Here is a 26367-nt window from a genome sequence, read left to right on the forward strand (position 1 = left end):
TATACATTGTACATTCACATCAGTCCCTACCCTCAAGGAGCTTACAATCTAAGGGTCCCTAACTCACATTCATACATACTAGGGACAATTTAGACAGGATCCAATTAACCTACCAAAAAAAAAAAAAAAAAAAACATTGGTTAGCTTGCTGGTTTTACTTGCTGTCTACCCTGCATAATCAATTTTTGGTCCCGGTCCTCATGTCCAACCGACCGTGCTGAATCAACTTTATTAATGGACTTCCACTAGTACCCTCCATCCATCTCATCCATACACCCTATATACCACGCCCATGACCGATGATTAACAGGATTCCACTAGCAGTATGCTTTGAATTCCCATATACTAATCAACCTTTATATCATCAGTGCCTGTGAGTGGTGATTGTGGTTTGCATGTGTGATGTATAGCTGCGGCTCCTTTGTTTTTAATACCTCAGACAACATTGTCTTTTTATTCTAAAGGGTCCTTGATAGTCACTTACCATAGCCATTCCCCATTTTTCTTTATATTTAATTTGTGTGGTGTTTTAATTTTTGTACAATAAAATTAATTTGGCTTTTCTATAGTGTTCGGGTGTTTTTCTGCCCTCTTAAGAGAGCTTTATTCTCTTAGTTTTTTCTGTATGCCTTAGGGCAACCCAAACTGCATCCCATGCTTATTGTGTGGATGAACGTTTTGCTAACATTTATTAAATTTAACTTTGGTGGTTGATCCAGGCAACAAACCTATATTTTTGGCCAATTAAATTACCAGCATGTCTTTGGAGTGTGGGAGGAAACCCACGCAGGCACAGAGAGAACATGCAAACTCCAGGCAGGTAGTGTTGTGGTTGGGATACGAACCAGCGACCCTTCTTACTGCTAGGTGAAAGTGCTACCCACTACACCAGACCCTTCTTACTACTAGGTGAAAATGCTATCAACTACACCACTGTGTATAATATAGATATTCACCAGCACACCAAGGATCGTCAATTACATCCAAATGTTTTTTTATTGAAGTGCACTACACTGTTTGTGATGTGATCTTTCTTCAATAAAAAAACATTTGGATGTAATTGAAGATCCTTGGTGTGCTGATGAATATCTACGTTATATCGTGTAGAGTATATTATCAAAAGTATTGGAACGCCTGCCTTTGCACGCACAGGAACTTTAATGGCATTCCAGTCTTAGTCTGTAGGGTTCAATAATGAGTTAGCCCACCCTTTGCAGCTATAACAGCTTCAACTCTTCTGGGAAGGCTATCCAGAAGGTTTAGGAGTGTGTCTATGGGAATATTTGACCATTCTTCCAGAAACGCATTTGTAAGGTCAGGCATGTGTTCGAGAGGGCCTAGCTTGCGGTCTCCATTCTAATTCATTCCAAAGGTGTTCTATCAGGTTGAGGTCAGGACTCTGCAGGGCAGTCAAGTTTCTCCATCCCAAACTTGTTCATCCATGTCTTTATGGACCTTGCTTTGTGCACTGGTCCAAATCATATGGTGTAGGGTTGTCTCTTAGGGGTTGGGCTTGGTCCCTTAGTTCCAGTGAAGGGAACACTTAAGATATCAGCATACCAAGACATTTTGGACAATTTTATGGTCCCAACTTTGTGGGAACAGTTTGGGGATGGCCTCTCCCTGTTCCAACATAACTGCGCACCAGTGCATAAAGCAAGGTCCATAAAGACATGGATGAGCGAGTTTGGGGTGGAGGAACTTGACTGGCCTGCACAGAGTCCTGACCTCAACCTGATAGAACACCTTTGGGATGGATTAGAGCAGAGACTGCGAGCCAGGCCTTCTCATCAAACATCAGTGCCTGACCTCACAAATGCACTTTGGGAAGAGTGGTCAAACATTCCCAAAGACACACTCCTAAACCTTGTGGACAGCTTTCCCAGAAGAGTTGAAGCTGTTATAGCTGCAAAGGGTGGGCCATCTCAATATTTAACCCCTACGGAATAAGACTGGGATGCCATTAAAGTTCATGCGCGTGTAAAGGCAGGTGTGTCAATACTTTTGGTAATATAGTGTATGTTCCAGTATCCAGCTGGTGGTTGCTACAGCACCCGGTACCTTTTATGTCGCGTACACGTGATCGGAAATTTGGCCAGCAAAAGACCAATGACAGATTTTGGTCGGAAAATGTGACCGTGTGTATGCTCCATCGGGCTTTTGCTGGCAGAATTCCCGCCAGCAAAAGATTGAGAGCAGGTTCCCAATTTTTTCGGTCGGAAAAAGTTCCTATCCGAAAATGTGATCGTCTGTACAAATTCCGACGCGCAAAACTCCTACGCATGCTCGGAAAGAATTTGACACATGCTCGGAAACATTGAACTATATTTTCTCTGCTCGTCGTAGTGTTGTTTGTCACCGCGTTCTTGACGGTCGAAGGTTCAGAGAACTTTTGTGTGACCGTGTGTATGCAAGGCGAGCTTGAGCAGAATTCCGTCGGAAAAACCATCCAAGTTTTTTCCAACGGAAAATCCGCTTGTGTATACGCAGCATTAGAGCTCATTCCAGGAATGTATGCAATGAGAATATAGACGTATACCACCACTGTATCTGCATCCGCTTCCATAGGCTGCCCCCACGCAGCTCGGGGAGTATGCAGGCGCAAAAATACTGCCTTATGCCTACAGTACTGGTGTCAGCGCCCATCTGAATGAGGCCTAAAGAGAGTAGGATGTAAGCAGAAATTTTTATTCAAAGTATAACTATAAACAAAACTTTTTTTTTTCTTTTGGATAGCGTAAGGGAGGATCATAACCCCTGTCAGAGTGTCAGTTCATTTTTTGCCATCTCTGTCCCATTGGAGAGATTTCCCTTCGCTTCCTGGCATAAAGGAAGAGAAAGGAAATCCCTGCATAATGGAAAACAGAACAAATACAGAAGGTGAATCTCTTTAACGGGAACACAGACAGCAATAAACACTGACAGGTGTAATCCCTCGTCACTCTATCCAAAACTAAATATAAAAGTTTTGCCTTTAGTTGTACTTTAAGTTATTCTATGTGAATGAGAACATGTAACAATAACAAATACAAAGTAGGTGCTAACGCAATTTTGCATCCACAAAAATATACCCTAAAGGGACGTTAAAGTCTAAAATTGAAAAACAAAAAAAGGAAACCCTTACCTGCTCTGTGCAACATTGTTTTCCTCTTTTTCTGGCAGTCCCATCAGCACTGTGGGCTCCTCCCTCCTTTGGGTGCCTCTTGTAGCAATCCAGGTGCTAAGGAGGTACCCATGTGTGCGAGCTTTCATTGGGTCCCGCGCAGAATTGTGTGTGTCCATTCATGCTTTGCCCCCGCTCTCTCCTTACAGGAGCTTGACTGATGGTAGCAGGAGCCTACTACACTCAGTTTCTTCTGTAAAGGCAGGAAGGGAGTGGCACTGGAGCCAGAGACAGTGCTGGAGAGATGACAGAAGCCAAGTAAGTGTTTAGGGACGAAGGAGTGGGGGGGGGGGGGGGGGTAGGACAAGTAGTGGGTCAGTTATTACTTAATTGCAAAGAATGCTTTAAGGTAAATAACATTTAGGGTATGTTCACACCAGCCGCTGCATGACAACGCAGCGGCTGGTGTGCGGTTTAGTCCGGCTGGATCAGCGCTGTGCTGATGCATCAATCTCAACACATAGCACTGTTTCCTTTTTTTTGTTAAACAAATTTTATTGAGATGTCACACAGACATCTCATAAAGTACAATTGGCCACTGCACAGTGCAAGGCAGTGGATTGCCTTACACTGCGCTACGCTAAAAAAAAAAAAAAAAAAGTCCTGCATGCAGGGCGAACCTACCCTTAATAGTGGTTAAACAGGAGGAGAGAGTACATTCTCCAACTGGGACACCTGTTTCAGTGACAACTGTTAAGAGTGTAGAGACATTTCTGCCATGAATGCACTGGTGTGTAGAAGAGGAAAAGGATCCTGGACAGCCGCACTCAAAAAAAAAAAAAAAAGGCATCTTTATTGAACAAAAATAAATAAAATCCAAAATACAGTCACATCAGAGTTAGATGCAGGAAGAATTGCTAACGCGTTTCACATCAACTGATGCTTACTCATAGCTTAATAAAATGAATGCACTGGTGAGGCTGCATTAATGGCAATGGTGAAACTGCATTCATGGCAATGGTGAGGCTGCATTTATGGCACTTGTGAAACTGCATTCATGGCACTAGTAAGGCTGCATTCATGGCACTTGTGAGGCTGCATTCATGGCACTAGTGAGGCTGCATTCATGGCACTGGTGAGGCTGCAATAATGGCAATGGTGAGGATGCAGATGGGCACTGATTAGGCTGCATTGATGGGCACTGACCTTTATTTTGCTTCACAGTTCCTTATTTAAAATTCAAGTTTTTTCCTGAAACTTCCTTCTTAAAGTAAAGGTGCGTGTTATAAGCCAATAAATATGGTATATCCAAATAACACACCCAAACTCATCCTTAGTCCTGAGCGGCACTTGGGGATTCGTTGGGGGCCACAAAAGATTATATATATATCCCAGAGTGCCGCTCAGGACTAAGGATGAGTTTGGGTGTGTTATTTGGATATACCGTATTTATATATATATATATATATATATATATATATATATATATATATATATATATCCAAATAACACGCCTGAGGTCATCTCTTCGCCACCCACAACCACAAAGGCAAGAGAGTTCTTGTTGGGCAGTGTATTAGTGCTCGGACGAACACACAGACCAAATTTTAATGCTTCAAAGAATGTCAGGCAAAATGGTCAGCCCTGATGCATGTTCACTTCATCAAATCTGGCCCTCTGTGAAAAAAATTTGGACACCCCTGACCTAGGTGGATGCTGCATCTTTCCCCTGCTGGCACTAAGACTGAGAACCAACGGATCAAACATCACTGATCGCTCAGTGACCAGAGCTCCTGAGCCTGGACCAGCTCTGTGACGTCAGCCGACAGAGGGCTTCAGCCTGCTCTCTGCTGAAAATAGGTCACAGGAGTGCAGGACAAACTGCACACCTGTGATTCACAGGAGAAATCCAGCCGAACAAGCTTTGGCTGTACTTCTTCTTTAATGGACACTATGCTATCTGCCAATACACCAAGCTGCTCAATCAACTGGTAATAGTAGATTGTATAGGTTAGATTTTCCTAGTTGATCACTCCTGAGATAAAGCCATACAGTAGCTGGGTGTAATGCTTGACCCTAATGAATATTTATGCAGGAACATACACTTATTAGTTGTATATTAATATTATTATACAGGATTCATATAGCACCAACAGTTTGCGCAGCGCTTTACAATATAAAGGGAGACAGTACAATTACAGTGCAGCTCAATACAGAAGGAATAGAAAGGCCTGCCTGGTTGAATACAAATTGAAAGTGTTTCAGTGTACCCTCATATTATATGGTTTTGGTATATCTAAGAGAAAATCGTATAGTGTACAGCCAGCCTAATTATTAACATACAATGCAGGAAGGTGGCTTTTACATTTGTAACTTTAAAGTCTAGTACACACAGTGAGATTATTGGATGAATGATCGTTAGTTTTTTTTTTTGCATGCTAGGTCCAGCTCAAAAATGAAGAGGTTACTAAAGTACAAAAATTTTCGTACAACAGAAAAAAAAATTTGAAAGTGATGTCATGTGTTGTAATGTATTTTTGGACGAAAACTGTACTAATTAAACAAAAATCGTACAATCTGGTATCATACGAGAAACATTTTCACGTAAGTCCCTTCAAAAAATTTTGGATGAAAGCTGTGTACTAAAGATTAGACTATCATACGATCGATTTGAAAGCGGTATTTTTTGTACGATTTTCTGATCGGGTGTACGGGCCTTTAGTTACGACAGTGTTCAAATCTAGTTACAATTGATAATGAAGATCTGAGCAGTACAGACAGGGTTGATTATAGCAAACACCACTGCCCAGCCCCCTCATAAACAAGAACTATAGTAGCATTTTTCCTTGCTGGAGGGTCCAAAATAAGGCATCTAAAAAGGTAAGCCGTGATTTTTTTTTTTTTTTTTTTTAAGTCATGCTATGTACAGTATCTCACAAAAGTGAGTACACCCCTCACATTTTTGTAAATATTTTATTATATCTTTTCATGTGACAACACTGAAGAAATGACACTTTGCTACAATGTAAAGTAGTGAGTGTACAGCTTGTATAACAGTGTAAATTTGCTGTCCCCTCAAAAATAACTCAACACACAGCCATTTATATCTAAACCCCTAAACGAAAATGTCCAAATTGGGCCCAAAGTGTCAATATTTTGTGTGGCCACCATTATTTTCCAGCACTGCCTTAACCCTCTTGGGCATGGAGTTCACCAGAGCTTCACAGGTTGCCACTGGAGTCCTCTTCCACTCCTCCATGACGACATCACGGAGCTGGTGGATATTAGAGACCTTGTGCTCCTCTACCTTCCTTTTCAGGATGCCCCACAGATGCTCAATAGGGTTTAGGTCTGGAGACATGCTTGGCCAGTCCATCATCTTTACCCTCAGCTTCTTTAGCAAGGCAGTGGTCATCTTGGAGGTGTGTTTGGGGACTACAGCCCAGTCTCCAAAGGGAGGGGATCATGCTCTGCTTTAGTATGTCACAGTACATGGCATTCATGACTCCCTCAATGAACTATAGCTCCCCAGTACTGGCAGCACTCATGCAGCCCCAGACCATGACACTCCAACCACCATGCTTGACTATAGGCAGGGCTGGCCCAAGACATTGTGCTGCTTGGGTCCAAGAATGAAATGCCCCCCACCCCCCTTTATATATTCAGCAAAGAGACATTTCCATAAATTCAGCAGAGACATTTCCATAAAGCAAAGAGACATCTCCATATATTTAGCAAAGAGGCATGCCACCTCCAGCAAAGAGGCATGCCCAATCCAGCAAAGAGACATGCCCAATCCAGGAAAGAGACATGCCTCCTCCTGCAAAGAGACATGCCCCCTCCAGAAAAGAGACATGCCCCCTCCAGCAAAGAGACATGCCCCCTCCAGCAAAGGGACATGCCCAAAAACATCATATGAATTGTGCAGCACCAAGAAAGCTCCCCCATCCCTCTTCACTGCCACCTACCAACTAAGCTCCGATCCCCACTCAGTGATGCAACATGAGGCGACAGCAGTGGTGTGGTGGCGGCTAAGGTGACCACATTTCCAAACTGCCATTTAGGGACACCCCCTCTTCCCAAAAAAAGATGAGGGGGGTATGTAGACTCGGGTTTGAAGGGGAATTCGGCAGAAGGGTGTGCCACTTGCCACCCATAGTCTGCCACCAGATGCAGTGTGCCACTTGTCACCCATAGCCTGCCACCAGATGTAGTGTGCCACTTTCAACCTGCAGCCGTGTCACCTGACACCCATAGCCTGCCACCAGATGCAGTGCCACTTGCCAACCAAAGCCTGCCACTAGATACAGTGTGCCACTTTCCACTCATAGCCTGCCACCAGATGCAGTGTGCCATTTGTCACCCGCAGCCCTTTCACTTGCCACCCATAGCCTGCCACCAGATACAGTGCCACTTTCCACCCATAGCCTGCCACTAGATGCAGTGTGCCACTTGCCACTCATAGCCTGCCACCAGATGCAGTGTGCCATTTGCCACCGGCAGCCGTTTTACTTGCCACCCATAGCCTGCCACCAGATGCAGTGCCACTTGCCACCCATAGCCTGCCACTAGATGCAGTGTGCCACTTGCCACCCATAGCCTGCTACTAGATGCAGCGTACCACTTGCCACCAGATGCAGTGTGCCATTTTCCACCCACAGCTGTTTCACTTGCCACCCATAGCCTGCCACCAGATGCAGTTCCACTTGCCAACCATAGCCTGCTACTAGATGCAGTGTGTCACTTGCCACCCATAGCCTGCCACCAGATGCAGAGTGTCACTTGTCACCCATAACCTGCCAACAGATGCAGTGCCACTTGCCACCAATAGCCTGCCACTAGATGCAGTGTGCCACTTGCCACTCATAGTCTGCCATCAGATGCAGTGTCACTTGCCACCTGCAGCCTGCCACCAGTCCAACACACTGGAGCCCCAGGAAGGTGAACTCCCCTCCTGCTGCTGGCTGCCGATGTGACTCCTCCCATGCGGCGGCCAGGGAGTGTCACATCTTCAGCTCTGAGGGATTCATGCTGGTACCTGTAGTCCTTCTCTTTTGAGGGATGTGACCCCCCAAAAGTGAAGGACTTTAAGTCCCAGCATGAACCCCTGAGATCTAATGGTGTGACCTCATAGATGTCATAGGTTCATGCTGGGACCTGTAGTTCAGTAGTTGGGGGGGAGTCACATCCTTAGATATCAGGGGTTCATGCTGGGACTTGTAGTCCTTCACTTTTTGAGGGGTCACATCCCACAAAAGTGAAGGACTACAAGTTCCAGCATGGACCCTGCCATCAGTGCCATGATATCTAACAATGTGTCCTCCTCCCATCCCTCTGAGGTTTTCTCATCTGTCTTCTCCTCTTCTGCCAACATACTCATCTGCCAACCATCCTCTCTGCAGTCTGCACTGAGAGGCTTGCTAGTGGCTCCAAGCAGGCTGATACACACACACTGAGCTGCTGTGAAGAGCTGACAGTTTAGCACAGAACGCTGGCTCCTGGGGAGACCTGACTGATGATCTAAAGCCTGATCTGTCATCTGTTTGTAAGTGCTTTGATTTGTCTTTTTTAACCTAAACTCATTAAAGGTTTTGTTCCAGCTCTCTCCCCCTGTGCACTGTAGTCAGTATCTCATGATGTTTCAGCTGCATGCCTCCGGGGAACATACAGGAAAGAGGTGGGTGGAGCTAGTGGAGGAGGAGGAAGTTAAATCTGGGGCCCCTCTCTCCTTCTCCTCGTGACGTCACTGGTTGCAAGACGCCAGGTGGGCCATGGCTAGGAAACAGTTTGGGCAGGGAGCCAGGGGCCGCTGGAGAGCAACTTGAAGCGGGTCTTGGCCAGCCAGGAGTCCACCAGGACTGTGGGTGCTAGCAGTGATTCAGTACAAGGGTGACACTGCAAGCTAGAAGGAGGGAGCCTCAGGTCCTCGGGCAGTGCACCCCTGTTGCTGCCCCTCTTAAAGTGCCGCCTGGGTCCCATGGACCCACCGGGACACATGGTAGGGCTGGCCCTGACTGTAGGCAAGACACACTTGTCTTTGTACTCCTCACTTGGTTGCCGCCACACACGCTTGACACCATCTGAACCAAATAAGTTTATCTTGGTCTCATCAGACCACAGGACATCGTTCCAGTAATCCATGTCCTTGGTCTGCTTGTCTTCAGCAAACTCTTTGCGGGCTTTCTTGTGCATCATCTTTAGAAGAGGCTTCCTTCTCGGACGACAGCCATGCAGACCAATTTGATACAGTGTGTGGCGTATGGTCTGAGCACTGACAGGCTGAACCCCCACCCCTTCAGCCTCTGAAGCAATGATGGCAGCACTCAAATGTCCATTTCCCAAAGACAATCTCTGGATATGAGGCTGAGCATGTGTACTCAACTTCTTTGGTCGACCATGGCGAGGCCTGTTCTGAGTGGAACCTGTCCTGTTAAACTGCTGTATAGTCTTGGCCACCGTGCTGCAGCTCAGTTTCAGGGTCTTGGCAATCTTCTTATAGCCCAGGCCATCTTTATGTAGAGCCAAAATTGTTTTTTTCAGAGAGTTCTTTGCCATGAGGTGCCATGTTGAACTTCCAGTGACCAGTATGAGAGAGTGAGAGTGATAACCCTAAATTTAACACACCTGTTCTCCATTCACACCTGAGACCTTGTAACACTAACGAGTCACATGACACTGGGGAGGGAAAATGGCTAAGTGAGCCCAATTTGGACATTTTCACTTAGGGGTGTACTCACTTTTGTTGCCAGCGGTTTAGAGATTAATGGCTGTGTGTTGAGTTATTTTGAGGGGACAGCAAATTTACACTGTTATACAAGCTGTACATGTTTCTGCTGTGAACTACGAGGAATAATTTGCAGTGCCTGCAGTTACAGATGTCAGTGGGGTTTTGTTTTAAAATTAACTTTGTTAAGAATTTTTTAAATACTTGAATGTCCATAATTGGGCCACAGATTCAGTCCTATGTTTTAAGTCTAATGAAGAAAGCTGCTGTTGGTTATGTTCGCTGTACTTCAACATCCTAAGACACTGTTATCTTAAGTAAGGCTGTACATTTCATTGAAGGGCAAAGATCAGAAGATCATAGTACATGAACTCTGCAAAACGAGTTGATTAGCAAGATTTTCTGCTGTCCTGTGCAAGGCTAAAACCTAGTACACAACCTGAGGCGTTGAATAAAAAAAAAACTGACAGCTCAGGTCGGAGCTGCTGTACTAACGATCCGATGTTAGTACAGCGATCTCCCCTGCTGAGCTGTTGTGTTCTGACAGGAGGACAGCCCCCCCACCAGAGCATTTTAGTCAGCGTTGTCAGCCATTGGCTCCTAATTTTCCAGCATGGTCGCCCGACAGACTTCTGGCTGCCATAAACATAGGCCGGATGTCGGCCGTTTTTTATTGAACCGGCCGATATCACCCAAAATTCAGCTGTATATACTAGGCTTAAAACCTTATGTACATTGACCAACGCCACATTGGCAAAGGACCAGCCTCTCAGACCCAGGTGTCACACCTGACTGCAGAAAACCAGCCCCACTTTTTCTGTCTCTTACCAAACATATCTGACATCTGGGTTCCCTAGGCATTCTATGGTGCCCATAACAGGTTTTTTTTTTTCTTTCAATACTTTATTTTAAGGTTACACATGGTTAATACAGACAACTCAGTGTAGGCATGTCGAAAAAGAAACCTGTACATAGATGGTCAACACAGCAATAAGCCATTGCATGTATAGGATGCATATATGCGTATGAAAGGTGACCGGAATACCAGGTACTGAGGAGTCTCTGTATCCCACGTGACATTTTACATGGTAGACACCGATAATGTATAACAATAAACAGAGGAAAAAAGTAAGGAGACAAAACAGGGAAGAAAAGAAAGAGGGAAAAGAAGGGAAGAGAGGAACAAAAAAAAAGGGCAAGGGGGATCCATTGGTACCACCAACCTCCAAAGAAATGAATTTTGATTGGATAAGTATTGAATGGCCAAAATTGACATTGTTTGACCATCTTTGTTTGGTCACATTTAGGTCTAAGGACATTATCAGTTAGCACAGGTTACAGAATAGTTAAGCAATTCCTGTGAAGAAAGAACCAACAATTATACAGTTAGAAGATTATCATTGCATTATAGATCTTGCAACATAAAATGCCATTACTCCTTTGCTTTGGCTCACATTATCAGGGTTTGAATTTACAATTCAAAGAAATTTGAAGGGAACATTGTATTGAGTTAATATACAAACTGGTTAGGTGGAGATATCGCATAAGAGCTATTACTAAAGAGCTCTGCAAGTTAAATCTGATTACAGTGAATAATTAACAGGTTAGGATTGTGTGCTGAGTCCAATAATCCAACTGAAATAAAAGCATAACAATTTGTAGTGCAGGTTGTCCACATACTGTTTACAAGTACAGTAAAGCCTTGGATTGAGACTAACTTGGTTTGAGAGCGTTTTGCAAGTCAAGCAAAAATTTTAAATAAATTTTGACTTGATATACAAGCGATGTCTTGATATACAAGTAGCGTCACATAAAACTGAGTATAAAAGAGAAGAGAGGCACCTCTAATGCCGCGTACACACGGTCGGACTTTTCGTCTACAAAAGTCCGACAGCCTGTCCAACAGACTTCCGACGTACCTTCGGCGGACTTGCGGCAGACTTTCTTACGAACGGACTTGCCTACACACGACCACACAAAAGTCCGACGGATTCGTACGTGATGACGTACACCGGACTAAAATAAGAAAGTTCATAGCCAGTAGCCAATAGCTGCCCTAGCATGGGTTTTTGTCCGTCGGACTAGCACACAGACGAGCGGATTTCGGGGTCCGTCGTACTTACGACGTAAAGATTTGAAGCATGTTTCAAATCTAAAGTCCGTCGGATTTGAGGCTAAAAAAGTCAGTTGAAAGTCCGGAGAAGCCCACACACGATCGGATTACCAGCCAGCTTTAGTCCGTCAGCGTCCGTTGGACTTTTGTAGACGAAAAGTCCGACCGTGTGTACGCGGCATAAGTGTAGCAATATGGTTACATTTAATGAAGTTAAATGTAACCATATTGCTACACTTAATGGCGCCTTTCTTCTCTTTTATACTCAGTAGCTCCTGCTGGATTTTGCTTCTAATCCCCTCGTGGAGGCTGCCATTTGTGGATGGACATTTTATGGTTACACAACCTATCACATTGCTATAATCATTTTATACGGACTATAAACTGAAGGACTTATGAATAAATGGTTGTGGAACGAATCATCTGGGTTTACATTACTACTATGAGGAAATTCGCTTTGATATACAAGTGCTTTGGATTACAAGCATGTTTCCAGAACGAATTATGCTCACAATCCAAGGTTTTACTGTATAAGAAACTTGTTCTTTTTTTCTTTTGTGTATGTCTAGAATGAGTCAGAATTGTACAGAGTGCGGAAAGATTTGAACCCCTGTCAGGTGTTTCTACCCTAAAAAAAGATTACGGCTCAAATATCACAAATATGTCCCACCAGCCAGTTTAAGTTTCTGCTGCCATGTGCATATCTTGTTAGTAAACGCTTGTCAGGCCAAATGTTGGGTCCACAACAAAATGGTGCACCTCCATACACTGTTGATATACACCAGAGTGATAAAAATCAATCAAATGGCTTCAGCTTCACTCGTGGGAGAACCCCCTCTAACGTGTTTCACCCTGTGAGGAGTTAATCAGCTTGATCACTGTGGTGTACATCAACAGTGTGTGGAGTTGGCACATTTTGTTGTGGACCTGTTGGGATTTTACTAGTCCTGAGACTAGGGTAAGATTTACACTCATTTAACCAATGGTTTCATCAGACTAATGCCCTGTACACACGGTCGGACATTGATCGGACATTCCGACAACAAAATCCTAGGACTTTTTCAGACGGATGTTGGCTCAAACTTGTCTTCCATACACACGCTCACACAAAGTTGTCGGAAAATCCGATCGTTCTGAACGTGGTGACGTAAAACAAGTACGTCAGGACTATAAATGGGGCAGTAGCCAATAGCTTTTGTCTCTTAATTTATTCTGAGCATGCGTGGCATTTTGTGCGTCGGATTTGTGTACACGCGATCGGAATTTAACCGATCGGATTTTGTTGTCGGAAAATTTTATAGCATGCTCTCAAACTTTGTGTGTCGGAAATTTCTATGGAAAATGTGTGATGGAGCCTACACACGGTCGGAATTTCCGACAACCAGGTCCTATCACACATTTTCCATTGGAAAATCCTATCGTGTGTACAGGGCATTACAGTAATATAGACATGAATAAAACTGCTTATTTGAGTATAGTAATAGAAAGCTAGCACTCCATTCAACTTTTATTGCTGTCTGTATTTCTGTTGCTGATTTTATCTCACTCCCTGCCTGATGTTACCTCACTTCCTGCCTGGTGTTACATTGTCACTGTGACAGTAAGGGTCATTTTACACAAGCAACTTTGTGGAAGAGATTCGAAGCAGTTACAAATCACTGTGCTCATTTTCTTTGGCAATTTGTAGCTGGCAACAGAGCTACTGCTGTCAGTGGCTACAGTGCTCATTCATGTAGAGAAAAAGGAAATCCTCCCGGGAAAATGGGACTTTGAAAGGCAACCAGTACACCAAAATTCAATATAATATTAATTTATTTATATAGATTAAAAAAGTTAAAACATAAACACAAAAATTGTAAAAATTGCACACCCATCTACAAACATCATGTGTATGAATACCTGTTACAAGCAGTATGAGGAGTGCTCATTTATGCAGCTACAAATCGCTGGTGTGGCATGACTATTAGCAGCTACATTAGATAACATGAGATTCTGTTGCTAGCTCCAATCTCTGCAGAAAGCCAATCACTCAGCCATGGACGTTCAACTCCAGCCAAGGTTTATTGCAATGACAGCACACCACTCACATCCACCCAAAGCCTTGACCCCAGATTGTTTCAAATGCAGTGCAGCTCTGATGAAGGGGGTGCGCCCCAAAACGCATCAGCTTGGCACTAAAGCAGGATGTAATTGGAGCATGCATATTCTATGGGCCTATCTGGCCTATGGGCTTTTAATAGTTGCACTTTTGTGAGTATTCGTTTTTTATCTTTCATTCACTCAAATACATTTTTGGTATTACACTAGGTGCTTGTGCCTTCCTGTTTCTTCGTTTTTGTAGTTATTTTGGATACCCCTTGCATCCGTCAAGCATTTGGATTTGTTGTATAGTGCTATCCAACTGTGGAGGACCTCTTAGAGCTGAAAGTGATTGTTTGTGCTGTAATGTCTCAAATGCAGCAGGGCTTAATTAAAGGTGATCCCACATTATTAAGCCTTGCTGTGCATGAAACATGTTGGGGGTTGGCTTTGGTGAGGAGTAAGTACCCTGTAGGCCTCCCCCTGCCTGACATCCCTTGATTGAAAAATGACAGGAGCCCATGTTGGCCAAACATCAGCTGCATATGATCAGATGCAGTTGCCATGCCACTGCTTGGGGACTAGGCTCCCAATTCTGTTATTTCTAGATTCCTGGATGATGGTACAAGTCTTTAATAATCCTTACCTTTAGTAACTCTCTATAGAGGCCACACTCATTTTACTATACTGCCCTAGCCTGTTATTATACTGCCCTAGCCTGACACTTTACTGCCCTAGCCTTTTGTTTTATTTCCCTAGCCTGACATTATACAGTCCTAATCTGACACTATATTGTCCTAGCCTGACACTATACTACCTTAACCTGACATTATCCTCCCCCCGCCTGACACTATACTACTCTAACCTATCACTTTACTTCCCTAGCCCGCCACTATAATGCCCTAACCTGCCACTATACAGCCCTAGCCTGCCACTATAATGCTGTAACCTGCCACTATACAGCCCTAGCCTGCCACTATAATGCTGTAACCTGCCACTATACAGCCCTAACCTGCCACTCTACAGCCTTAGCCTGCCACTATACAGCCTTAGCATGCCACTATACAGCCCTAGCCTGCCACTATAATGCTGTAACCTGCCACTATACAGCCCTAGCCTGCCACTCTACAGCCTTAGCCTGCCACTATACAGCCTTAGCATGCCACTATACAGCCCTAGCTTGCCACTATACCGCCCTAACCTGTCACTATACACCCCCAGCCTGCCACTATACTGCCCAAGCCATATTTGACCCTGGTGTCAACTATGCTAGGTATACCACTGCCACTGTGTACTTATTGGGCATATTATGTTGCACAGGACAACTTCATTACCTAATTTTTATAGATGTAGTGATTTTTCACCTGGTTTTCTTTACTGTGCAGAAAGATTATTATTAATATACAGGATTTATATAGCGCCAACAGTTTGCGCAGCGCTTTACAACATTAGGGCAGACAGTACAGTTACAATACAATTGAATACAGACGGAATCAGAGGGCCCTGCTCAAGATTGTTTATGTAATTATTGTCTGCAGTCCTTCTTTAGGTTAGGTTCAAATTTATGCACCTCTGCGAACCACGTTTGCATGGGCTTGGCTGCCCATTCATTTGAATGGGCTGCTGTCCCTGCACTTCATGCAGGAAAAATATTCCTGCACCTTTTTTTAAATGTAGCTGGAAGGAAATCTCATTGTGCTTAAAATTATGGGTTTTACTTCCTCTTTTGTTACCCGCAAACCCTGCAAAGTAAAAGCATAATGGGCTAGTATGCATTGCATACTAGCTCATTATGTGGCACTTACCTGCAAATGAAGCCTGTGCTGTCCCCGCTGGAGGCCGCATCCATCTTCGCCCCTCTTACTTCTGGGGCCGTGAACTCCAGCTCTGTGACTGGCTGGGGCCGCGTGACGTCACTCCCGCACATGTGTGCCGGAGCCACAAGTCACTCGCTCGGGAAGAAACAGCCGTTTCTTCACAGCGCATGCGCCGATGACATCATTGGTGCACTACAAGGTAAATATCTCCTAAACGGCACACGTTTAGAAGATGTTTACAGTACCTATAACTAAGCCTTATTCTAGGCTTAGTTATAAAGAAAAATGACTGCGCTACTAGTGGAAATAATATAAAAGCTGCCAGCACCAACAATATGACCAATTGTAAATGGAAATGTGATAAAAAAAAGTACAGCGCTACAAATGCGTATATACCCAAGGTGTAAACTGAGTAATAATTGAATGTGCACAACAGCAATTGTGCTGTAATGTTTTTAGAAAAAAGCATGTACTAATCGATAAATCCAGTGCTACTAATGGTAACTTTAATCCAAAAAGACCTGAGGGTCAAGTGACTCCATATAAGCAAAGTGAAAATAAAGTAAAAAAAATATATTTGAATAAACAATATACCAAAATGAAGTGTTACATCAGTGAATAATTAAATAAACCTTAATACATATTAACACAATATAAAGTCCATCAATGATGAGTGTCATGATGTACTCCTCAGGAATGGCCCATGATGATATGAGTATCAAATGAATCTCAAAAACATAGGGGGTAATGTTCCAATATTCCTAAAACACCCAGGATTGTGCTTCCACCACCCAAGGAAGGGGTTGGTACTCTTACCATAAGGCGTGGACACACACTCCAGCAGCGGTGGGTCAAACAGGCATGTGTGGAAACCCGGATCTCAGACCACGATTTCCAGTAGTTGAAAACGTACTCTCAGCAATGGAATGAACGGGCAAAACTGGAAGCAGGAAGGCGACCACAATCTCCGGATCTGTGTAATATCTTTAAGGATTTCCTCCAGCAGTGGGTATAAGGTGATCATAAAAGAAAAAGGGAAGGCTTCCACATGGCGTAGATCAACCAACGTATAAATTTAATGATATATAAAAAGTACAAACATCATTCAAGATGTGTACATTTAAAAAGTGATCACAAAAGATTAGTAAAACAGGCGCAGTGTGCAGAGCTTAGCAGGCAGGATCCGACGCGTTTCATCATATGGAACTTTTTTCACTTTGCTTATATGGAATCACTTGACCTTCAGGTGTTGGATTAAGGTTACCATTAGTAGCACTGGATTTATCGATTAGTACATGCTTTTTTTCTAAAAACATTACAGCACAATTGTGCACGTTCACTTATTACTCAGTTTACACCTTGGGTATATATGCATTTGTAGCGATGCACTTATTCTAGGCTTACCTATAGGTACAAGTTCTAAAAAGGGGTTTACAACCACTTTAAGAATGAATGACAGCCCTGCGCGTTTGCAAAGGAGTAGTGTGATTTGGCTGTGGGTGGTTGAGGGTGCAGAAACAGGTGACATTCACAACCAGCTGCGCAAGTGTGAACCTAGTTTTAAAACCTTGGGATCAGTGTTTACATGCTCACTGTTACTACCAATGTTTCATTGTCTTTGTTTACTTTTGTGTTTGTTTACCCCTATAACTACAGATATTTTATATATATGTTAAATTAAGATATGGCATTAGGTTAACAATATTCTGCTTGTAAAACCACACCCATTTTAAATGAAGCAAAATGTAAAAGTGTGAGAATATCCCCTTTTAGTACATGTCCAGTAAAAGTGTATTAATCTTAGTAAAAGGACAGAAAACAAAGCCCAATGCTTTTTTGGGGGTTCAAGGCTCCCCCTTCATTAGGGCTGAGCAACAAGATGATTTAAAATTATATAAATCTGATTTTTAGAAAACTGTGAGCACATAATAATCACAGTGTACTAAAAACTGTATATCCAACCTTTTAAAAACTCTATATGCATGTCATAAAAAAGTTTGTATCGCTAAGAAACTATATATATGTGCCATTGAAAAGTATAAGTACATAGATACAAAATTGATCAAGAAATACGAATGCTTTTAAGCCTATATATTATTATTATATTGGACATTTTATATATATATATATATATATATATATATATATATTTATGATTTTTTTCTTATAGTCCTCTTACTGCTGTAGCGAATAATACATTTGTTCAATACATTGGAAGCTGGTTGTAGTAGAGGCTTATACTGGATGAAGAAATGTAAGGCAACACAAGTTCTGATAAGAGAAGTGTCTGCAAGGAAAGTAGCATAATTGACTGGATTGACATGTACTGTGAATAAACACCAATCTTTCATAAGTGGGGAAATTGGAAGAAAAATTCCATAAAAAGGAACGATCGTTCGATTTTCATATAATGTGTACACAACCTTCGACATCTGATGCAGACTTTCCAAACAAAAATTTCCGAAGGGACAAACTGCAAAGTTTTTTCTGTACGTGAATAGAACTAACAATTTTTGTTTAATATGTACTGTATTCGTATGGTTTTAGTACGAAAAAAATTGTATACAAAAGACTATGCATGGTCAGAAACAATAAACAACCACAGAAAAAAGCCTTTGTTGTTTGAGAATTTTCATACAATTAGTACCATTCTCAGTTTCGACCTGCTTTGAAACATTCAGAAAAACCAGACCAAACAATCGTTTGTTCGATTTTCTTATAGTGTGTACACGCGGTCCCCGGGTGACAAACAAGATAGAGTCCGTAGGTTTGTTCTTAAGCTGAATCTGTTTGTAAATCATTTTTTAAGTGTTAAGCCTCGTACACACGCTCGGACTTTCTGACGGGAAATGTGTGATGACAGGCTGTTGGCAGAAAATCCAACCGTGTGTAGGCTCCATCAGACAATTGTTGTCAGATTTTCCATGGACAAATTTTGGCTAGCATGTTTTAAAATTTTCCATGAACAAATGTCTGTTTTCGGATTTTTTGATCGTGTGTACACGAGTCCGTTGGACAAAAGTCCAAAGTACAAACACGTCTGCTCGGAAGCAAGAACGAGCCAGAATTGGTCGGTCTTGTAAACTAGCATTCGTAATGGAGAATTAACATTCTTGACGTGGCAAATTATGAAATCTCGAAAATGCAGCGCACAATTCTCTTCTTCTTTAATGGGATAATAATGAAGCTGCTTTGCTGGTGATACTGATGGAGTTATTGCAAACAAATTTTCAAAGGCTTATTTTCTAGTGATATCAAGAATAATATTATTATGTTTTTTTTTTGGGGGGGGGGGGGGGGGGGCAAGTTACCACAACACCATTATCCTGTAGTTTTTAGGATCAACGATACAACTATGTTGGTGTCCCTTGTTAATTTTACATTGTATTTTTTTTACCGTAACTGCTACTCCCAAACTGTCATTTAAAGTAAAACACATAGCCAAGTATTATTCTACACAATTTTGTATTGTACATTAAAAAAAGAAAACAAATAAAATTAGACATGCTATCTGCCAATAGAACATAACCAAAAAGTCCATTGTATGCATCCAAAAATATAGAAAATATACCAAATCAAATCATTATTCAACCAAAAAAATAATGTGAAAGCAATAACTCCAAGGCCAATAATAAATAACACGTTATCTCCTCCGATTCCGCAACATGGCTGGTTGATGAACAGTCGTTCAGAAACAAACTGAAAAGCGCGAAATGAAAAGTGCGAAATGAAAAGCATGAAATTAAAAGCGCAAAATGAAAAGCGCGAATCAACACTCACCAAACTTCTACTAACACAAAATTAGCAGAAGGAGCCCAAAGGGTGGTGCTAAAGAGCTGAAAAACAACGTAGGACGTCACTACGTTCGTAATTGTTGGCCAACAATTGTGTGACCATATGTATGCAAGACAAGTTTGGGCCAACGTCCTTCGGACAAAATTCCACGGTTTTGTTGGCCAACAATCCAATCGCGTGTACGAGGCTTAAGTCATTTTTTAAGTGTACATTTACATGTGTACAGGTACATTTTTTAAGTGTAGCTCCAGCCAAAAAAATGATTTTTAAGCTTTTTGGATAGCATAGGGAAGGGTTAACACCCCTGTAACGTTTGTTTTGCTGTCTGTGCTCCTATTCAGAAGATTTCACCTCGCTTTCTGTCCCAATGACAATTGGATTGTGAAAATTTTGGGTTGTTGTGGAAACAAGGATTGGTGATAAAGCTTCAGTGGAGACACTTTTTTTTCCCATATTAACTCTTACAGGAGTGAATTTTTCTTCCTAGGAGTAGATTTCATCTCACTTCCTGTTGTCTCCTTCCGTTTGTAAGGAGTCCTTTGTAAGTCGTAAGTTTGTAACTAGGGGACCGCCTGTAGTGGACTTTAGGCCAGTTGCACATGGGTGTAATAATTTACTGATCTTTATACTCAAGAGCTTGTTGACAGAAAGATCCTGAGTAAAATATTCTGTAAAGATCTTGCGTAAACACACGTATAGGCACGTAAAGGTGCGTAAACGTATAGACGCGTGAAATTCTTTTTCATTGCCAATGTAGTAATATACTCATTCATATGTGAGTAAACTACTGCACTCAAATGTAACATTTTCTAATTTGGTTTTACTGCTCTGTACTCATCGCTCTATTACTGATCTTTACTTAGCTGTGTGCATTGTTCTATAGATAGCAATGCATCTCATTTCAAATCAGTAAAAAACGTGGCACTTTTACACCCATGTGCAAGCGGCCTTATGGCAGACACAAAAGCGACGAGTGGCATAAAGTGGACAGTTCATATGAAACATTGTGCCAGAATAAAACATTGTAATGACTGGTATGCATAAATGGCAAACTGCCAAGAGAGTTTAGACACAAATTTTACATACTGATGGCAGTGTGATCACCAACTGACAGCACTCCTGCAGGGAAATGGTGTTGGGCACAGGGGGCAATGTCAGAACTTGCCTTACGATTGTGTGTCGAGTTATGGGTTTTTTTAGAAATATGTATACCCCTGGTGTTTGGTTATCGTCTGTTTAATATTGATAATGGAATATTATGGGGATGGCATTTCTATGATGAGCTAGCTTACTCTAAAGCTCCACTCATTGTATCCTCAGTGCTCAATGGAGTGTGTTAGTGGTTACAATGTTATAAATATATATATATATATATATATATAGATCAGGGCTGCGGAAATTAACAATTAATTCCTTGATTAATCGTTAATTTTTGATCAGTAGGCTGCCTGCACTGGGGCCGCTTTGGGCCAAGCTGTGGCTGCAACGCAGCGCTCCGCTACCTCCTCCTCCTTCTCCACTATATGTCATACACAGTCTGCGGGCATCTCCTGCTCTGTGTCTCCGAGCTGAGTGTGAAAACTTTGGCTGCGCTGTGAGAAAAGTCCCACCCTCCTCCTAGATCAGCTCATGTGATAGACGCAGTGTGACTTTTCTCACAGCGTGGCCACACAGCCATTAATGTCTAAGGTGAACCTCCGCCCCAGTCTCAAGTCTTTTGCAGACTCTTAACAGGTTTTCCCCTAAGGTTGCCCTGTATTTAGCTTCATCCATCTTCCCATCAAATCTCCCCCTGTCCCTGCTAAAGAAAAGCATCCCCACAACATGATGCTGCCACCACCATGTTTCACAGTGGCGATGGTGTGTTCAGGGTGATGTGCAGTGTTAGTTTTCTGCCACACATAGCGTTTTGCTTTTAGGCCAAAAAGTTAAATTTTGGTCTCATCTGACCAGAGAACCTTCTTCCACATGTGTCCCCCACATGGCTTCTTACAAACTGCAAACAGGACATCTTATTGCTTCTTTCAACAATGGCTTTCTTCTTGCCACTCTTCCATAATGGCCAGATTTGTGGAGTGCATGACTAATAGTTGTCCTGTGGACAGATTCTCTCACCTGAGCTGTTGATCTCTGCAGCTCCTCCAGAGTTACCATGGGCCTCTTGGCTGCTTCTCTGATTAATGATCTCCTTGCCCGACCTGTCAGTTTAGGTGGACAGCCATGTCTTGGTAGGTTTGCAGTTGTGCCATACTCTTTCCATTTTCAGATGATGGATTGAACAGTGCTTTGTGAGATGTTCAAAGCTTGGGATATTTTTTTTTTTATAACTTAACCCTGCTTTAAACTTCACTACTTTATCCCTGACATGGCTGGTGTGTTCATTGGCCTTCATGATGCTGTTTGTTCACTATGGTTCTCTAACAAACATTTGAGTGCTTCACAGAACAGCTGTATTTATACTGAGGTTAAATTACACACAGGTGGACTCTATTTACTAATTAGGTGACTTCTGAAGCTAATTAGTTCCATTAGATTTTAGTTGGGGGTATCAGAGTAAAGGGGGGCTGAATAGAATTGCATGCCGCACTTTTCAGATATTTATTTGTAAAAAATTTGGAAAACCATTTATCATTTTCCTTCCACTTCACATTATGTGTCACTTTGTGCTGGACTATCACAAAAAATCCCAATAAAATTTACGTTTTTGGTTGTAACATGACAAAATGTGTAAAATTTCAAGGGGGTATGAATATTTTTTCAAGGCACTGTAGAACATTTTGTGACTTTTCCAGTACAGGGTGAACTTACGGTAATATGGTTTTTGATCATCTTATCGCTCTGCATACAATACAGGGATTACTTCCAAATGCACTGACTTCTACAATCTTTTGACACAAGAAGACTTTAAAGGCAAATAGATGTAATAACGTTATCTATGTATTGATACTTTTTGATTTCCTAATGATACAAGCTTTTTATGATATGCATGTAGAGTTTTTAGAAGGTCAGATATACAATTTTTTTGTACGCTATATCTATTATGCACTCACAGTTTTTTAAATATATATGGTATTTAATTTTCCTGTTTCTCAGCCCTGATGAAGGAAGGGGCCCTTGAACCCTCAAAACACACTGTGGGGAATTCAACAAAGCTGCTGCTTTATCCCACTTTTAACGTGTTGCGGTTCTGACACTGACTCATTCGCCAAATTCAGGTAGTTCTAAAATGCACCACTTTTACATTGTGGTACAATGCCAGCACCAAATTCAAAATAAAATACAGACATTTCATATTTTACTAAAGTGGAGCTAATTAAGACCAGCTCTCCTTTGGTGTACAGAGAGAGACCCTGGCACAATCAGATTTTGTGAAAATGTCTCGCGTGCGTCCTAAAAGTGGCCCAGTATGTGCCAAACTCAAGTAGAAGTTTAAGCCCAGGTTCACATTGGGTCGATTTGGCATGCGATTTGACATGTCAAATTGCAAGCCAAATTGGTGGCTATTGCCGGCAATAGCACAGTCCGAATCGGTGCGGTGCTGCACCAATTCCCAAAAGTAGTTCCTGTACTACTTTTTGGCGACATCGGGGGCAATTTGAATAGACATCTGTGCATGAACCCACACAGATGTCTGTCAAAGAAGTCGGACTGCATTGGTGGTTTGTTCAGCTGAACTCGCACGATTTCGAACTTGCATCAGTGTGAACCTGAACTTAGATAAGTACATGAATTTGGTGCAAAACCTGTATGCTCCAGTCTTTATGAATTCCTTCAGAATTTTTACCAAGGTTATTAAACTTTCACTGAATCTGCACTTATGTCATGGAGGAACAATAGTGATCAGTACAGGTCACTTGACTTAAGTACAAACAGCCTACCAATGGATGGATTGATTAAGCCCTGGTTCACACTTATGCTATTCGGGAAACGCAACAAATCTTGTGCGTGTCCCGCACCGCATTGCAATCGCACGACGTCCATGCGATCTGCTGCAGGTGTCAATGTTATCCTAACAACACCCCAAAATAGATCGCAAAATGCAGTGCGATTGCCTGAATCGCATTGCATAGGTGTTAACACCTATGCAATGCGGTTCAGGTGCAGGGAAAAAAAAGGGTCTTGCACCAATTTGGTACGAATGCGATTTCAGCCATACAAAATGAATGGCTGAAATCACACCACACAGACATCGCATGTAATGTGCACTGGAATGCGGTGCAATTCATGAGTGAATCACATGCCATGTCTACATCGCACAAGTGTGAACCCAGGCTAACACTTTATGCCGCGTACACACGGTCGGACTTTTCATCTACAAAAGTCCAACGGACGCTGACGGACTAAAGCTGGCTGGTAATCCGATCGTGTGTGGGCTTCTCCGGACTTTCAGCAGACTTTTTCAGCCTCAAATCCGACGGACTTTAGATTTGAAACATGCTTCAAATCTTTACGTCGTAACTACGACGGACCCCGAAATCCGCTTGTCTGTGTGCTAGTCCGACGGACAAAAACCCATGCTAGGGCAGCTATTGGCTACTGGCTATGAACTTCCTTATTTTAGTCCGGTGTACGTCATCACGTACGAATCCGTCGGACTTTTGTGTGGTCGTGTGTAGGCAAGTCCGTTCGTTAGAAAGTCTGCTGCAAGTCCGCCGAAAGTCCGCCGGAAGTCCGCCGGAAGTCTGTCGGACAGGCTGTCGGACTTTTGTAGACGAAAAGTCCGACCGTGTGTACGCGGCATCAGATATATCAGTCTTTCTATATGTAGAAGATATGGCACTTGCGATGGGTGCATTTGGGAATATCTCTCCTACTAGATAAGCAAAAGAGGTTCCCAAATCGCTAGATTGCCAATAAAAGGAACGGAAGTAGATTGGTACAGCACAGCTATGAGTAAATGAAGCACTGAACCCTCGAACTACCAATCTGTGTGCGATGCCCTGCAAGTGTAGCTTTCAACTGAATGGGGTGCACTTAAAGCCTGGTACACATGATGAGATTATCAAATGAATGATCGTTGCTTTTTTTTTTTTTTTGCATGCTGGTCTAGGGTTGCCACCTCACCCCTTTAAAACCGAACACATATTAATTACTCAGGTCCTGTGGCTGATTAAGGTGGTAATTAAACTCACTTGGTGCCTTACCTGCATTCAATTAGCCTCAGAACCTGTGTAAGTGCCGGTTCACACAGGGGCGGCACGACTTGCAGGTCGCCTCAGCGAGGCGACCTGCAAACGACTTCCGAGGCGACTTGCAAAACGACTTCTGCATAGAAGTCTATGCAAGTCGCCTCAAGTCGCCCCCAAAGTAGTACAGGAACCTTTTTCTAAGTCGGAGCGACTTGCGTCGCTCCTATTAGAACAGTTCCGTAGCACAGAACGGGAGGCGACTTGTCAGGCGACTAGGTCGCCTGACAAGTCGCCCCTGTGTGAACCGAGCCTTAGGCCTCTTTCACACGGCTGATCCGTTCAGGTCCGCCTGTCAGTTTTTTAGGCGGACTTGAACGGACACTCCATGGGGGTCTATGGAGCGTCAGATGTCAGCGGTGACATGTCCGCTGACATCCGACCCGCTCCGATCCGAAAAAGTGTGACGGAGGAAAAACCTACTTTTCCATTCGTCTGCGGATCGGGTGACGACGGACTCTATGGTCCGTCATCATCCGATCCCCCATAGGGGAGAGTGGCGCTCTGACAAGTCCGTCGCTGTGCAGTGACGGACCTGTCATCTGCCTGCTCAGCGGGGATTCACGTCCATGTGAAGGAGCCCTAATTCATATGTGTTTGGGTTTAAAGGGATGAAGTGACAACCCTGTGCTGGTCTCATATCGAAAATGAAGAGGTTACTAAAGTTCCAAAATTCTCTTACAACCAGAATAAAAATTCAGAAGTGATGTACTGTGTTGGATTGTATTTGTATTGTACTTTCAGATGAAAGCTGTACTGATTAAATATAAATCATACAATCTGGTATCATATGAGAAATATTTTCGCGTTTGTCCTTTTAGATAATTTCGGACGAAAGCTGTGCACTAACGATCAGATTATTGTACGATCGATTCGAAAGTGGTATTTTGTGTACGATTTTCTGATGGTGTGTCTCCATATTAGGTTTCTAGTGTTGATAGGCTTTCACACCTTTCACACCTATCTGTGCCTTCAGTCTGCTTTATTTCATCAATGTACACTTTTTTGTTCAGGCTAACACTGTGCAGACAATGTTTGTCATGATTAGACTCGGTATTACAAGATTTCATGTAAAATTACAGGAGGAACCGAAAATACAAACAAGTTTAGCAACTTCTTTCTAAAGAGAGACTTGTATTTTTTTGTCAAAATATTACAGGACGGCAATTCTTTGCCAAATCAGAGAGAGTATTCATTATTTAAACCGGGCTCTACAGCTGTATTCAATTGCTGTGTGTCTTTCTCAACCCACTTGTAAAAAAATCCAAGAAATTTGATACAAACATAATACAAAAATGTTTTTCTACCCTGCGAACAAACTTGCGTTTTCTCAGTTCAGTAGCAAATCTTTTACTTCCTTGGTTAAGAAGTATAACAGAGTTCCTATTCATGGGCTAAATCATTTTATATCTTGACTTGTTTGGGCCGATGGGAGATAAGACTTGAGAGACTGCAAATGCAGTACTGAGATGTTTACGTAGAACTGTAGATCACTGACTTCTGAAGTAGCGTTATGTCTATGGTGATTGCAATGAGGGGGCTCACTTATA

At 42.6% G+C, this 26367-nt stretch overlaps 1 protein-coding gene across 2 annotated transcripts in view; it reads left to right on the forward strand.

Moving 5' to 3' along the window:
* Positions 1 to 26367, forward strand: part of NCMAP (non-compact myelin associated protein) — a 111257-nt gene that overhangs the window by 29869 nt on the left and 55021 nt on the right. The window contains exon 2 of one of the 2 annotated variants that reach the window (XM_073615475.1): positions 5546 to 5707. The exons of the other annotated variant lie outside the window; for it this stretch is intronic. The gene's annotated coding sequence lies outside the window, so the exon portion shown is untranslated. The remainder of the gene's footprint in view (positions 1 to 5545; positions 5708 to 26367) is intronic. 2 annotated transcript variants of the gene reach the window in all.

This window comes from Aquarana catesbeiana, linkage group LG02 (genome assembly GCF_042186555.1).
Source record: "Aquarana catesbeiana isolate 2022-GZ linkage group LG02, ASM4218655v1, whole genome shotgun sequence".
NCBI lineage: Eukaryota > Metazoa > Chordata > Amphibia > Anura > Ranidae > Aquarana > Aquarana catesbeiana.